General features: G+C 38.6%; 2 long non-coding RNA genes across 5 annotated transcripts in view; one reads left to right on the forward strand and one right to left on the reverse strand.

Moving 5' to 3' along the window:
* The first annotated feature begins 1,885 nt into the window (after nucleotides 1–1,885).
* LOC135966564 (uncharacterized) overlaps nucleotides 1,886–17,009 on the forward strand; it is a 182,934-nt gene continuing 167,810 nt past the window's right edge. For 2 of the 4 annotated variants that reach the window (XR_010579953.1, XR_010579954.1), the window contains exons 1-2: nucleotides 1,886–7,004; nucleotides 7,506–7,604. This is a non-coding gene — a long non-coding RNA (uncharacterized lncRNA). The remainder of the gene's footprint in view (nucleotides 7,005–7,505; nucleotides 7,605–17,009) is intronic. The other 2 variants (XR_010579955.1, XR_012421292.1) reach the window with 1 other exon arrangement.
* On the reverse strand, nucleotides 7,004–16,103 carry LOC123567919 (uncharacterized). Its single transcript, XR_006691091.2, has 3 exons — nucleotides 16,065–16,103; nucleotides 12,420–12,524; nucleotides 7,004–10,149 (listed from the first exon to the last, which is right to left on the reverse strand). It is a non-coding gene; the product is annotated as an uncharacterized lncRNA (long non-coding RNA).

Raw genomic sequence — 17,009 nt, forward strand, 5'->3', positions numbered from 1 at the left:
GACTGTTCATTAACTTTCAGTAGATTAACCGCTTTGCAGATGAGTCAAATATCTGGGGTGCTCTTACGTCCCAGGAAGGCTGAATCATTAGGTAATTAGAAGATTGGAGTTGAAGGACAGCTTTTCAAGGTGCAGAAGCTGAGAACCCAGACTCTGGGTAAGACTGCTGACGGAGCGAATGATGTGTGCCAGATTCCATGCGTCTGGATCTGGAACCCAGTCCTCCAACCACTGGGTTGCTGATAATCAGGGCAAATAATCACAGCTTGATTGCATGCCCTTGTAGGGGAAGTCACCCGATCCCAAATCCCTGCTGTTCCTTAACTAGCCCAATCGGAAAACAGGCTAATCCACCTTCAGATGATCAGGAATTAATTGTGTGCATCCCTGTAAGTACATTTTAATACATAATTAGAAAACAAAGAAGCAGGTTTTCATATTGAAGACCTAGAAATTATGTTTAGAATATAACAGAAATATTTCTTAGCCCTCATGTTTTAATCCAAATGTAAAAATACAAATAGTATTGAAGAGCATCTCTACAAATTGTTCAATATACACCCAAAGTTGGAACCATTTAGGTCTTCTAAAGCTGTTGATTTTTAAATGAACATGAATTTACTTTTCAATGGAAATCTATCATTGTCGTTAAAGATATGGCATCATCCATATCTTTTAATAACATTGAGCACATATTATACATCAAACCAAAAAGCAACCACCATTAAAAATATATAATGAATTATGGCTTTGTAATAGAAACTATTCTTAATACCAAATATTTAGGACTTTGTAGCCAAAGACTGACAAATGCAAAACAAAAGCATGTACTGGGCATGTAGGACTTAGAATAAAAACACTACAAGATCAATGAGTCAAAGGTTTATTTCCTAAAACAAAGAATATGTTGTAAAATCAGATTGTACAATAAAGGGCAATTTGACCACTATATCAAAATTTCAACTTTACTGAGAAAGAACATTTCTATTTGTGATAAAACAGTGAACAGGTTAGAAGAATTGATCAGTGCTTTTCAGTTTTTCTTTACAGCCTGCCTGAACCTTCTCTCCTTCTCTTATCTGACTAAAGATATCCCCCTTGGGATGTCTTAATCTAGAACATGGGTTGACAAACTAGGGCCTAAGGATGATAACCATGGCTAAAACTAAGAATGTCCTGTGTATTTTTGAAAGATTACAACAAAAAAACAAAGATGAAAGATGACCAGAAAACACCAGACTACACATGGCCCACAAAGTCTAAAATACTAGCTGCCCACTGTAGGAAAAACAAATCCCTGAACCCAGTGTAGAATATTCTTAGACTCCTCCCTCTTCTTTTCTCGTCAAATCCAAATTACTATCTGCCTCTTAATATCTCTGCCGCAAGTCCCTTCTTCTTCATCCTTCTTGCTAACTGTTGGTTATAACTACACTGCCTCCTGCTTAATGATGTTGTCTGCCTCCAGTCCCAACCATCTCCATTATAGACAACTACTATTATGTCACTAGAATAATTTCCTAAAGAGCAAGTTGCCATGTCTTCAGTAAATCTTTTCTTGACATCCCAAGACCGCCACCACCTACATTCTTGTTTCTCCCAGTCCCTGCCCTTGTGCTGATGTCTGCTGCAACACTCTTCACATGAAGGATTTATTTGTATGCTAGCTTTCCCACAAACCTGGGAGCTCCTTTGAGGGTAGATACAGCCACAGCACCTGCCACACAGAAAATGTGTGAATGACTTTAATTCTGTGTTCTCTGGATATAGATTTTAACAGGGTAGAAAACATCCCCAGGATTCTGGATATCTTTGGAATAAGGAGGTAGGTACATGTCTAGAAAAGTTCACAAGAAGAATTGAAAACCAACTAGAACTGAAAACCACCTTCTCATCTGCTTTTCATGCTAATGCCTCCCCCCCATGAATGCATTTAAATACATAAATTTTTAATTTAAATTGTGTGCAAGACTAAGCTGTGTACTTTATATATTTCACCAGTTATTTTCATTTTATAAAGTTGGCATATGTGTGAATATAGAATTGAAAATTGACAGAATGGGTGCATTTTTCGCGTGTAGAACAAGAATTAAAGAAAGGCAGGAGGACAGAAGGAAGACAGAAAAATTTACCACTAGTTAGCTGCTTCCCTGCTTTTAATTTCTTTCCCCAAGTTCCAGAAACAAAGCAATCTCCTTGCCTCTCAGCATCTTATTTTATTAGGCAGGGTAAACTGTGCTATGTCACAATTTTAAAAATCACTCTGAATTCTTGAGGGCTTAACACAGCTGAAGCTTATTTTTTTTTTTTTCTTTTCTGCCCAGTGAAATGTGTTCATTTTTTTGTCAGCTTTAGGCCCTGATTCATTTGAACACTCAGGATCCTAGGCTTAAGGTGGCTCCACCAACTGGGCTTTTACTCCCTGAGATATGTGGTCTTCTTTCAAGAGAAGAAAGTACATAAAGGCTTCATACTTTCTTACTCTGTGCTATATTCCGTTGCTCAGAACTAGTCACATGGCCCACTTGACTTCAAGTACAGTCTCTCATGTACTAGAAATGAAAGAAGAACCAGATATTAGTCAACAGATATTATTGATTTCATATCCATTTGACCAATAAGATAAACTGTTATGTTGGTTTCAGTCTCATCTTTCTTACTCCTTCAGTTTATGTTCAGATTTTTTTTCTAAGTATTCCATTAACTAGTCAAGAAAATAGCAGACATTTATCCCTGTGTCAGGAACCTTCTCTGATCATCTGAGCAATAGCCCTCTATTGGTTACCCAATTCTCCTGATTTTGCTGGAATAAAGGGAATTAGAACAATAGCCCCAAAATTAGAAGTTAAAGGAGTAGCCTAGAGCCATGAATATTTTTGTGTATGTGGAAAGGGCTAAGGTGGATAGGGAGAAAATGGGTTATTGGGAGCTGGGCAGCCATAAGCTACCTCTCTATCTTTCCTCATTAGTGTGAAGGCAAAATAGGAGACCACCTCCTCACTCCCCAAAGCTTTCATAATATCCCTCTTGGGATCTCCTTTTTCTTTTCTGGACTACCTTGGATGTTCATTTAGCGTGCTTCTACCTATGTACAAATGTTAAGAAGGAGAAGGCCATATGGATTCAATTATCACAAGCTTCCTCATCTCGTAGAAATAAACAGGAAAGACATAACTTTAAAAACCTTTTTGTTGTTGACTCTCTGTGCCTTACCCAGATATCTGGATATTTGAAAGTGAAATGAATATGTGTTGAGTAGGAAGAGATTACCACAGTTTAGATAAGTCTATGTTAAAAGTGTATAGAAACATAATTTGTTAACCAAATGAGCTCTTCATTATAAAGTTAAGCAGTAGTTGCCTGGGGCCAGATTTCTGGCCAATTACATCTCCTGGAAAGAAAAAAAAAATTGAAAATTTATACCAGGTCTACAAAGGGAATAGTAAAAAACAAGTGAGCAGAGACTATTAGCAACATGATCTAACTTCTAGAAGGAGATAAAGGTTTGCTGCCCCTTGAGAGGAAGAAGATCTTATATGAGTTAAGAGTACAACGGGCCAAGCGTGGTGGCTCATGCCTGTAATCCCAGCACTTTGGGAAGCTGAGGCAGGTGGATCACGATGTCAGGAGTTCAAGACCAGCCTGGCCAAGATGGTGAAACCCTGTCTCTACTAAAAATACAAAAATTAGCCGGATGCAGTGGCAGGTACCTATAATCCCAGCTACTCAGGAGACTGAGGCAGGAGAATTGCTTGAATCAGGGTGGCAGAGGTTGCAGTGAGCCAAGATCATGCCACTGCACTCCAGTCCAGCCTGGATGATAGAGTGAGACTCCGTCTCAAAAAAAAAAAAAAAAAAAAAAGGACAATACTCCTAGTATTGCCTAATGCAAGTTACCAAGCTAGCGTGTAGATGCTGTAGATGGAGTGAAGACATTTCTCCTTGCCTACAATGTCCAATTATGGATATTTTCTCTTCTTTCTCTCCCATGTGTCTGTAGATGGACCCAGGATAATCTCCCAATTGTGAAAGCCTCTTTCTTCAGATAACACTGTCCTCTGCCACCTCTTGGAAGGTCTACACAGGAGATCCTAGGCTGCTTCATGTGTGTTATGTTTGGCCCTCACTGTGTCAGCTTGCATAGAATATTTTTAAATTTTGAGTTAGCTGTTACTATTTAAAATTCAAGAGATTTAATATAAAATTCAAGATGCCTGATAACTGTAGTAATCCGGGACTGAATTCCCACATGGTGACTTTTGGCTTAAGCTAAATAACCCCTGCTGCCTTTAAAGGAGGCAAGAGCTCTACAATACTCTAGTATCTCTACTCCCTGTTGCCTTGTTAACACTGAGACTGGGCATTTAATTTCAGATTTGCCTTGATGTTTTCCTTGGACTTAAGAAGCAAGTGGCATATTTCCAACTCCCAGCCTGTTTTACTTATTCATTTTTCCTGCCGTGCTCCCTTTAGAGATTGGAATTTGTAACCTCTAACTAGCAGAACCAAGTTTTAGCCAAAGCATCAAAGTTAGAAAGGGACTTTCTTGGACTTATTTTTTGTGTCCTAGTAGGCTAAGATTCAGGTATCATCTTAGAAGTGAGAAATCTAGGAGTCTCCTTAGCCTGCTTCAGCCTTGGCAGAAGGAATCTGAAAATGCCCAGTGTGTCAAGTCAGGGATGGGTATGGACTGAAGACCCAGCTAGTGTGCATTTAACAAAGAAATTGAACATGGGTTATCTGATTTGTTAGGCTTTGGTCACATGTAACAAAAAGAAATATATCCAAAATGCTCTAACCAAAAAGAATGCATTGGCTAAACAATCAAAAACTGCAGGAATCAGTCTGGCTTTAGGTGTAGCTAGATCAAGGTTACAGATGACACCACCAGCCTGAGAGACTTCTGTCTTTCCATCTTTTCGCTCTGCTTCTTCTGACTTCACTCTCAGATGGCCACCCTACCTCATGGTCACAGATGGCTGCTATCATGCCCAGGGGCACATCGTCATCCAGTAGGAGAGAGGACTTACCTTTGTCCTAGCATTCTAGCAAAAGCCTACTTGCATTACATCATCTTTGCTAGGGACAGAGTGAACCCAGTCTCTGTGACCAGGGAAATGACAACAAGACACCAGTGACAGGCGAGATGCTCTGCCAAAAGCAAAAATGGTTGGAGCCAGAAGAATAATTCCCCCAGATGGAAATCAAGATATAGTTACCAGGAGAGGAGTGAATGGATCATGGATAGCATCAGTAGCTGGGTTCAACTGCACCTAGACAGCTTCTTAAAAGGCAAACTCTTCAACTGCGGCCCTGCCCAGATATTCTGATTCATTAGATGTGGAGCTGAGCCCAGGAGTCTTCTTATTTAACAAGATCCCCAGGGATTCTGAGGCAAGAAGTCATTAATTCAAACTTTGTGAAACACTTTGAGACTGCAGTGTCTTATTACAACGAACAATAAATTTATAATTATATGCCAGGAACTGTATTGTGTTTTATAGGCATTATTACAAATAATCCTTAAACAACTCTGTGAAGTGGATACCATTATTATGTCCATTTTTGGGCAAAAATGTGAAGCTTAAAAAGTTTAATAATTTGCTCAATGACACATAGATAGCAAAGGGCTGAGCCAGAACTCAAACCCAGTGTTGTTCGTACTCTACTATAATGCCAACATTCCTTCGGATTTCACATAAAAATTAAATGAATGAGATAAAAGTGTCAAGACTGTGTGTGCCCTCAGTAAATATCAGTTTGTTTCTTTTTTAATCTGTGCATTAAATCATAAAAGATCAAGTAACAATTTCTTTTTCTAGCATTTTATTGCTGTGGCTGATCCATTGAGAACTTTCACTATGGGCCCCTTCATTACCTTCGCAACAGATACTATCCAATGCTGGAAAACTGTATTCTTCAGAATGTTTGTGATGCCCATGGCTGCTGATATTTTCATTTGATGGTGAAAATATTGGAAAGATGGGAACAGAAAATACATTTGTTACATGATCATTATGTGGTAGGCATATTTTAGAAAATATTTTGCCAAGTTTTAACAACAATGCTACATTGTGTAGATGAAGAAGTTATTTTCCCAAGGTCACTCTGCCCAGAAAAGTAGAGGATCAGAATTTGAGCTTCTACTATGCCCCAGTGACTCCACAACTTGTGTGCTTTTCTGGATATGTCATTTCCTTGTAAAAGTATAGCCCCCATCATAGATATAAATTGGTGCTGACTCTGCTTGAGTGAACTTTATTAGTGAAAACCTCAGTATATTTGGCATATTAAATGCTCAAAACTGAAGCAGAAGAAATCATCAAATGTGAAGAAGGAGCACTGGCAATTTTACTGATGAGCCCTACAATACTGGAACAGTGTTGATTATAACAATGATAAACACATCTTCTTTTAAATATAATTCTAGTTGACCTTTTTCTTACTCTAGGCTAGAAATCAGAAGTTCAAACTAGTCAAATGCTAATGCAATAAGTTATCTAATAAGTAGGACATCACAGGTTTTGAATGCATATCAGATTTTTCTCTTTTTCCTGAGATAAAAAGAATCATCTGAAATCCTCTGCTGGGTGAGAGCAAGTTCTTATTAGAGGAATGTAATACATTTATGATGAAGATAGGGGTTTTGCAAAGTTGCCTTTCTCATTTGCTTTGCATTCAATTCCTTCAGAAGAATGGGAGAAATTCAGTTGAATAGGAAAGATATCACTGAAGTTCCAGAACTCGATCAATTATCTAACAATATTAAGAAACTGAATATATTTTCTTATGCAATCCATTTTATCTTTCCAGGTCAGTTAACATTGTTCCTTCTGAGGCGTAGATGGAAATTTTTTGAGTTTTTCCAAAACTTTCCGGAGCTCGGATATCCTATATTTTCTTTCCAGTAGTCATCAATATTCTGAAAATGGCAGTAATTTTTATTCAACCTGTATAAGCCACTTTCACCATGCACCTGGAAGCAACATCCACATCTTTTTCAGGTAATAGCTTTCAACTATTCATTCATAAATATTGTGATTGTTAAGAAATACTAAGTAACTAGAAGTGAGTTACATATTCTCAAAATGGCTAGAAATTCACTCCAAAATTCTGCAAAATTGTTTGAGGATAGTACAGACAACATTGATGCTATTCTCCTTCCTCATGGCCCAAGCTCAGACATTGAGAAGCAGATAACCAAAATGAAACAAAACACTTATGTTCCCCAAATTTTTCTAAAAGACACTCTTTAAACTAAAAAGAATTTTTTTCCCTCTGGAATTGGAATTATAAATGGCAATTACAATCCCAGATTAGCCCACAGAAGCCTAACCATCAATACCAAGTGTGTGAATGCTGGCAGCTGGCAGAAGGGAAGGAGACAGGAAATTATCCCTTCTGAGGCACAAAGCTGGCTTTATATAAAGTTGTTATTTAGGCAAAGATTTTCTTTCGTACCACTATTCTTCTTTTTCTCCTCAACTCATCAACCACATTCCTAGTTTTCCTCTGTCCACTATGAAGGACTCTGTGACCACATTCTGACTCTGATGATCCTGCCCAGAATTGACCTGAACCCCAATAATTCACCTTTGTCTCAGGTAATCTTTTCAAATCCAAGTAATCTTAAAAGGTCCAATTCATACAGCTGTTTTTCTAGAATTTCTTTTTTTACCCAACCCTTAGCTCCAACTCTTGTCTTTCTCTAAATAGCTACAGTGAGTACTATTTCAATAAGCTATTTAGTATGTAAACATATCCTAGCATTATTGTTAAAGGAAAGGGGTCCCAATTCAGACCCCAAGAGAGGGTTCTTAAACCTCAGGCAAGAAAGAATTCAGGGCAAGTCTATAAAGTAAAGTGAAAGCAAATTTATTAGGAAAGTAAAGGAATAAAAGAATGGCTACTCCATAGACAGAGCAGACCTGAGGGCTGCTGGTTGCCCATTTTTATGGTTATTTCTTGATGATATGCTAAATAAGTGGTAGATTATTCATGCCTCACCTTTTTAGACCATATAGGAGAAGTTCCTGACATTGCCATGGCATTTGTAAACTGTCATGTTTCTGGTGGGAGTGTAGCATGGAGGACGACCGAAGGTCTCTCTTGCCACCATCTTGGTTTTGGTGGGTTTTAGTTTGCTTCTTTCCTGCCACCTGTTTTATCAGCAAGGTCTTTATGACCTGTATCTTGTGCCAATCTCCTATCTCATCCTGTGACTTAGAATGCCTTAACCATCTGGGAATGCAGCCCAGTAGGTCTCAGCCCCTGTTCAAGATGGAGTTGCTGTGATTCAAATGCCTCTGACATTATGACACTGTTTACTGACTTGAATCATTAGTTAAACATGTATTGTATCATGTATTGTATATAGGTTTTATGTCTTTATATATTATCTCCTCCACCATTATAAATTGTACAGCAAAGGATAAACCTTGCCAAAGAGAGGTCTGGTCTTGGCAGTTGGCTCCTGGGAGGCAACCTCTAAGCCCGTGGAGTGTCCTGCCTGATTAGAACATCTTCGTTTACTTGGGGTCTGGGGCCATAGGGACCTCAGACTACAAGGTGTCAGATTGACCTCTGGAAGTGCTGGAAACTAAGATTAGCCATATGAGTAGTGGCTGGGTGACTGGATTACAATCAAAACTCCAGACTCCAAGGCTCAAATGAGCTTCCCAGTGGGCAATGTTCCATGTGTATTTTCACATATTGTTCCTGGAGAAATAGGTACTGCACACATGGCTTCACTGGGAGAGGATAACTGGAAGCCCTGTGCCTTAAGGTCTCTGAGCCCTGCCTTGTGTGCCTCTTTCTTCTGTTGATTTTAATCTGTATCTTTTCACTGTAATAAACTGTAACCATGTGTGTAACAGCTTTCTGAGATCTGTGAGTCCCTTTAGAGAATTATCTAACCTAAGGGTACTCTTGGATCCCTAATCTCACAGTACGTGTGAGAAGTAAAGGTGGTCCTGGGGACTCCTGAGCTCTGCCTACTAATAAAGGGAAGGGACTATACTAAGTCATACTTGTACATATACATAGTCAAAATGCCTAACACAGAGTTTAGGACACATTGTTGAATAATGATTTAATTATATTAACAACTTACTGTTCATTCTTGTCCTTGAACTACACTTCCATAGCACTTTACTTAAAGATAACTCCTTATGTCTGAGGCAGCAAAGAGTGAAAAAGAAAAATAATCTGAGTAAATATGCTGAGTGTTAAGGAATTCTACAGAACCTGGTGATAACAATGACCACTTACTGAGAACATACAAAGCACCAAGTATGGTGTTAGTCCTTTATTTGCAATAACTCTTCATTCTCATGGCAACCATTTGAAGCATCATTGTTAAATTTGCCTATTTTACAGATGAGAAAACTGATACACAATTTTTAATGAAGATGCATATTTAATCATTAATATCAACTTTTAAAAGTCCACATACCCTTTATCTGTTTATAGCCACCACTCCATTTCCCCGTGCTGCTTCACAGCAAACTTCACTGCAAAATCTCTCCCACAGGTTGACTACATCCTTGTCTCCCCTTCCTCATTTCTAACTAACTCCTTCCCCTACTGCAGCGACTTATCTCTACCTTTCCATCAAAATGGTACTCATCAAGGTCTACAAATATTTTCATGTGGTCAAATCCAGCAAACATGTCTTAGTTTTCATGCTACTCATCCTCACAGTTTATCGTGTACTCCTCCTTTAAATATTATTTTTTTTTCTTTTGGCTTCTGATTTTTGTTACTTACTGAACTTAATTAGTCTTTGATGACACCTTTTCCTCCATCTAAACTCACGGTTAAATGTTGGCCTGACCAGGGCTTCCTTTGGGCCTCTTTGCTCTTCTGTGTATACTGTATCCTTAGGTAATCTCATTGCCTTGACTTACAAACATCCATACATTGATGATGCTCAAATTTTCAGTAAAAATCCAGACATCTTCCCTGTGCTTCAGGCTCAAAAATCTATGTTTCCTCACTTATTCCTCTTATCAACATCACTGTGTAGAGGAGAATATGGAAGTAGGAAAGGCAGAAGCTCAGTCTCTTGGTGCCTCTGTGACATGGTGTGGCATCAAGGGAATCTTCACTCTTCTTACTCCAGTCATGACCCAGGATATTTGTGTTCAACTGGAGTGGGTAAGAAAATTGTAAGTCAACACAATTGTTTTTTATAAGGAGTTCTTAATGCATGACTCATATATGTACATACATTATATAGTGGCATTTTATGTGATATTTTATACTTTTAAAATATTTAGATCCAATTCAACTTTCTAAAAATTGGTGTGACTATTAAACAAAGTCATAGGTTTTATCACAATCTTAGCATGAAATCCAATTCCCTTTTAGTAGTCTACAATGTTACCAAGTACTGCTTTTTCCCCCCAGCCCCCATCCACCACTGGCCTTCTTTCTACTTCTTATTTGTTATTTCCTACTCAGAATATTGGTACTTGCTTTTTTCCCTCTGACTGGAATACATTTTTTCCCTCATCTAGCATGGCTGACTCCTTCTCAATCTTGAGGTCTCAACTCAAACGTCATCCCCTCATGAAGGCTTTTCCTGACCCCTGTTCCCACTCAAATAGGAGCCCTTAATTACCCTATATTACATGACTATGCTTACTCCCTTTACAGAACCTACCACAATAGATAATATTTTTCATTGTCTTCCCACATCTCAACATGAGCTCAAGGAGAATAGGTTCCTTGTCTGCCTTGCTCACTGCTGTACTGCAGCACCTACAATAGTGTCTGACCCCCAATAATTAATTTGTTCCATGGATTTGTTTTACTAGGCCCCTATGCCAGGATTCGAACTTGAGTTGAATGTGACCCCAGAATTTAAGCTCTTAAATACCCCGCTTGACTAACATTTCATCTAAAGCAAGTGACAGAAGATAGTGAGGAGATGACAACAGTTGCATCAGTCAGGGAAGATTTCCTGGAGAAGATGTGAAAGATTTGGATACAGGTAGAAACTTAAGGAAGAATATTTTAGGCCAAGTGAACACACAGAACTAGAAACTAGAAATAAGCTGGATTTATGAGGTAGATGACTAGAAAATCTTAATTATAACGTTAATTGTTATTATAATGGAATTAATATTGAACAGTCGCAACATAGCCTTTTGGTGGAAAAATTTAATTCAATCCTATTTTCTCCCAGTTTCCATGCCAAATTTAAGTTACTTTGGGAGCTGATGAGTTCACATGTACATTTATACATATAAGTGGCAAAGCTGCAACCTTCAAACTCAGGGTCCGCATCTGTTATAGGAGATGAGATAAGGGCTGCTGGTTGCAACCCACTAATGCCTGAAAGTTGTTTAAAACCCAAAATCCAGAAACTGGGCATCCTCCTCTCTATTTATTTTGCTTTGAGCTATGTCAGAATATTCAGCATGGCTGATCCTAGTGGAAAGAGCGATGGAACTGGGTGAGGGAAGGAGGTGGCAGAGAAAAGGTTGTACAAACAAAATATTTTCACTTTGCAAATAAAGAGACTTAAGCATTCTCCAAAATGTTACCGCTTCTATATTTTTCATCTTGTTTCCCAGAACATGTCACTTCATTTTGAAGTCTAGTGTTGTTAAATAGGAAAGCCTAATTGATATATAGAAAGAAGTATTAGTCACCTCACCCAAATGCCTGGGAAAATATCCTTAGCTATACAACTCATGACTCACAGATGAAGCTGAGGGCCAACATAAACTAAAACTCTTACTCAGGGATAATGAAGCATGAAATGGCACTTTAGAATTAAAATTACATTGAGAGAAAATGCCTTTCCAAAGTACAAAAAAAAAGGGTTGAAATGTTGAGTCAAACTATATAGGGTACATTTTCACAGGTTACTAGACAATATATATTATGCTGTGTAGAGAGGTTATTTTTCTTCCAAATTATGTGTCTTTGCTTTTCTCAAATGTTACAATATTTTCTAATAGTTTTTTATGAAAACAATTGAATGATAGGTTTGAATTAAAATCATTTTTTCAAAAAAAAAAATGCATCTGGGCCTGGAATTTTAGTACATCATTTAGTTATTGTAGTCCAATTCAAATATATGTTCCTCGAGCTACCCTCATAAAATATTTTAGAACTTTCTGCTTCTTGGTATGTCATGTGTATGTAGGTCCTTTGAATTTATTTATTTACTTTCCAACCAATAACCTAAAAAGTTCAACTATTCCACAACTTTCTCCAAATATTAAAGAAATATGGGCCAGGTGTGATAGCTCACGCCTGTAATCCCAGCACTTTGAGAGGCCGAAGCGGGCAGATCACGAGGTCAGGAGATCGAGACCATCCTGGCCAACATGGTGAAATCGCCTCTCTACTAAAAATACAAAAATTAGCTGGGCGTGATGGTGCATGCCTGTAATCCCACCTACTTGGGAGGCTGAGGCAGGAGAATCTCTTGAACCAGGGAGTCAAAGGTTGCAGTGAGCCGAGATTGCACCAACACACTCCAGCCTGGCAACAGCGTGAGACTCCATCTCAAAAAAAAAAGAAAAAAATATGTTAATGTCTATTAAGTAAATAATTTATACATACAAAGCCCAAAGGAACTATTCATGGCTGTCTGCTTTTAAGTGTTATTCAAGAAAGAAAGAAGAAAAATATGTTTATTCAAATATTTTATTTAACTCTTAGATACATCATGTTATATCTACAAACTAATTTCATTCTTATTCTTCTTGATTTTGCTGTTATAATTATATTAAAATGCATGTATTCATTCATGATATTTGCAGATTTTTTTAATTGCATGAAAATAATACATTTGTGTAGTGGGATGCAAAAAATTAACAGTGATTTTATTTTTTTTCCTAAATAACAGGAAATGTTTCCAATTATTTTTTAAAGCAGGACATTTGGTAAAGATAATGTTGCTATAGCAACTTTAGAACAAGCTTAATTTGGGCCACAGTGAGTGCACCCACTTGTTTTAAATTCATCATTCAGTCTAATCTAGCATTTACATGTAGAGCTTCATTTACAAACAACTGCAGCAGGAGAGCCTATGTGGAAAGTGCTTTAGGGATACTGTGCCTCAAATTTCCACTTGCATTCGTGGCATTTATTAAGAGCCTATATCCCAGTACCAAATGTTCTAATGTTGATTAAGAAAAAAATAAAACCTTACTTCAATTTTACTCAATATTCAGAGTTGTGAAAATCAATTTGCTCTTAACAGGTCTGCGAAAATATTTTGACACTAAAATACTCCTTACTTTCTAGTTTTAATCCTTACAAAATGTTAGAATGGAAACATTTATTGCATTTGTCTGAGAAAAGATAGTTTAGCTTAGTCTGCGTTAGCTTATTTCCACCCAAAGAATACTGTGTACCTGTAAGACTCTTACCAGTATTGTGTCACTTAACAATGGGAATACATTTTGAGAAGTGCATTTTTGGGTGATTTCATCATTGTGCAAACATCATAGAGTGTACTTACACAAACCTGGATGGTACAGCCTACTACACCTAGGCTATAATATTATAGAGTCACCATCGTATATGTAGTGTATCATTGACAGGAATGTCATTATATGACACATGACTGTGCATATTTAGGATTAAGATGATTTGAAATGAGGATACATGGAATTTCCCAATTGCTATGGTTTTGTGTCCCCTCCGAAATTCATGTTGAAAGTGGACCCCCATTGTAATGGTATTAAGAGGCAGAGCCTTCAGGGGATGTGATTGTATTATGAGGACTCCAGTCTCATGCATGGAATTAGCACCCTTATGAAAGGGCTTAGGTTGAATGGAACACCCTGTTGGTCTTCTGTCCCTTCTGTCACCTAAGGACACAGTGTTCCTCAACTCCAGAGAATGCAACAACAAGGTGTCAACTTGAAAGCAGAGAGAAAGTGAGAAAGCAGAGAGAAAAAGAGAAAGCAGAGAGCAGCCCTCAACAGACACCAATCCTACCAGCACCTCGATCTTGGACTTCTCAGCCTTCAGAACCATGAGAAATAAATTTCTCCACTTTATAAATTACCCACTCTCAGGTATTCTGTTACAGCAGCACAAATGGACTAAGATAGAAATCAGTACCAGAGAATAGGGGTGTTGCTATAACAAGTACCTAAAAATGTGCAAGCAGCTTTGAAACTGGCTAACTGGTAGAGACTGGAAGGGTTTGGTGGTGCATGCTAGAAAAAGTCTAGATTGCCACGAACAGAGCATTAAGCGCAATTCCAGTGAAGGCTCAGGAAAGGAGATCTTTAGAGAACATGTCAGTCTTAGAGATTATCTCCATGGCTATGAACTGAATGTCCATAGAAATATGGACAGTAAAGGCCATTCTGAGGCATTCTTAGACATAAATGAGGAATATCTTACTGGAAACTGGAGGAAAAGCCATCCTCATTACAAAGTGATAAAGAACTTTGTTACATGTGTCTGTGTCTTATTCCTTTTTACAAGAAGAATTTAAGAGAAATGAACTAGGATATTTAAAGGAAGAAATCTCTAAGAAAAGAGTTTAGGGTGATGCGTGGCTTCTCTTAACTACTTATAGTAAAATTTGGGAGGAGAGAAATGAGTTAAAGCCAGAATTTATATCAAAAGAGAAGAATAACATAAAGATTTGGAAAATTCTCAGCCAGACCAGATTGTACAGAATGCAAAGTTGTGTTCAAGAGAGAACACCAAGGGTGTGCCAGGAAATTTTGTAAAGGAGATTAGATGATATGCATCCAGACAAAGAAAAAATGACCCCAAAGGCATTTCATAGGTCTTTGAAGCTGCCACTTCCATTACAGGCCCAGAGTGCCAGGGCCTTTTAGGGCAGAATGGTTTCCAGTGAGGGACCCAGGCTACCTGTGGAATCTTCGGGCTTGCTCCCCACTGCCACCTCAAGGTTCCACTCCCTGCATTCCAGTGCAGTACTCCTTGGCCACCCTAGCTATGGTTCAAGCAGATGCAGATGTGACTCAGGCTGCTACGTCAGAAGGTACAAGCTACAAGCTTTGGCAGTGTCCACATGGTGCAACCTCTGCAGGCAAGCAGACTGCATGAGCTGTGGAGTCACGGCTACCACCACCTAGATTTCAAAGGATGCCTCAGAGAGGCTCAGGGCCTGAGCAGGGAACTGCTGCAGGGTTGAGGCTGCCACAGAGACTTTCCAGTGCAGCAACACCTAGTGGAGCTGTGGGAGCAAGCTGTTCTTGAGACCCCCTAACTATAGAGCCACCCGTGTACAGTGCCAGCCTGGGAAAGCTGCGGGCATGGAGCTTCAATGTGTGAGAGCTGAAGTTGGGGCTACACCCAGCAAATCAATGTGGGTGGAGCTGCCTGAGATCCTGGGGGCCCATCCTCTGTTTCAGTGTTTCTGGAAGGTAGGACATGGAGTCAAAGATTACTCTCAAGCCTTAGGATTGAATGTTGTTTGCATGGTTGGGTTTTAGATTTACTTGGAACCTGTTACTCCTTTCTTCTTTCCTATTGCTCCCTTTTGGAATGGAATTATCTATTGTAGGCCTGTCCCACCATTGTATTTTGGAAATACATAACTTGTTTCATATTACACATTCACAGCTGGAGAGAAATTTGCCTCAGAATGAATTTTACCTTGAGTCCCACCCATACCTGATTTAGATGAGACTCTGGACCATAGACTTTTAAGTTGGAACTGGAATGAGTTAAGACTCTGGGGGCTTTGGGGATGGAATGAATGTATTTTGCATGTAAGAAGGACATAAATTTGGGGGCAGGAGGGAAGGAATGCTATGGTTTGAATGTGTCCCCTCTAAAATTCATGTTGAAACTTAATTCTCATTGTGATAGTATTAAGTAGTGGATCTTTTGGGGAAAATGATTAAATCATGAAATCTCTACTCTCATGAATGAATCACTGTCTTTTTAAAGGACCTGAGGAACTGGCTTAGGCCTTTTTTGCTTTTCCTCTCTTCCACCATGTGAGGACACAGCATTATCACTTTTTGCCCTTCTATCCCTCCCACCATGTGAGGACACCTTAATGGTGCCATCAATGAAAAACAAGCCCTCGCCAAACATCAAACCTGCCAGTGACTTGATCATGGACTTCTCAACCTCCAGACCTGTAAGAAATACACTTCTATTAGTTATAAATTTCCCAGTCTAAGGTATTTTGTTAGAGTAGCACAAATGGACTGAGATGCCAGTTATACAAAAGCGTGCAAAATGTGCTCTGGTTTTCAGGTTTCACTCTCATAAAGGCTGAACTCTTTAACCACTGGAGGAGAGATTCAATCTGCTACTATTGATGTATTGCCTTTGAGGCAGCAAATATCTTCACACATTCTTTTACCTCTGCCTAAAATTTGCTCCCTGCCCCTCTTATTAAGATTTAACACAAATGTTAGGTCTTCTAACAAGTCTTCCCTGAACTGCAGTTCTCTTTCTCAAGAGAACCGGACCTAGACTGGACTCTGCTATTTCAAATACTTATTTGCATATCTGCCTCACAACTAAACAGACACTTCTTAAGGAGTACTTTCTTCAACTTGGAGTTTCCTTCTCCAAAAACCTAAGCAGCACCTGGTAAGTAGCAGGTGCTACATATAAATTTAAAAACAAAACATGTGTTTCAATTAATCAAGACATAGCTATTGAAGAGCTACCATGAACCATAATAAATGTTATGAACTTACCATTTGTATTTGGGCCATTAAAGTGTATATATCTATTATCTCTTGAAGTGACACTTAAGCATATAAGAGTACAAAGCAATAAATGTCATCTGTAAAATGACTAAAACCAACAAGAAGAATAATAAGCTATATAAGAATTTAAGAGATGGTCTGCTGGGGAGAGCAGAGGCTGTTTCAAGGAAATAAGAAGATTTTAGCTAAACTGTAAGTATAATTAGGAATTGAGGAGTTGAGGAGTTAGCCAAAGGGTGTGGAAAGAGTTTTCAGAGAACAACAAAAGCAAAGAGCAGTGGAAGCAAGATCATTGATCCCGGGACGATCAGTACACAAATG

This window comes from Macaca fascicularis, chromosome 12 (assembly GCF_037993035.2).
Source record: "Macaca fascicularis isolate 582-1 chromosome 12, T2T-MFA8v1.1".
NCBI classification, from domain to species: domain Eukaryota; kingdom Metazoa; phylum Chordata; class Mammalia; order Primates; family Cercopithecidae; genus Macaca; species Macaca fascicularis.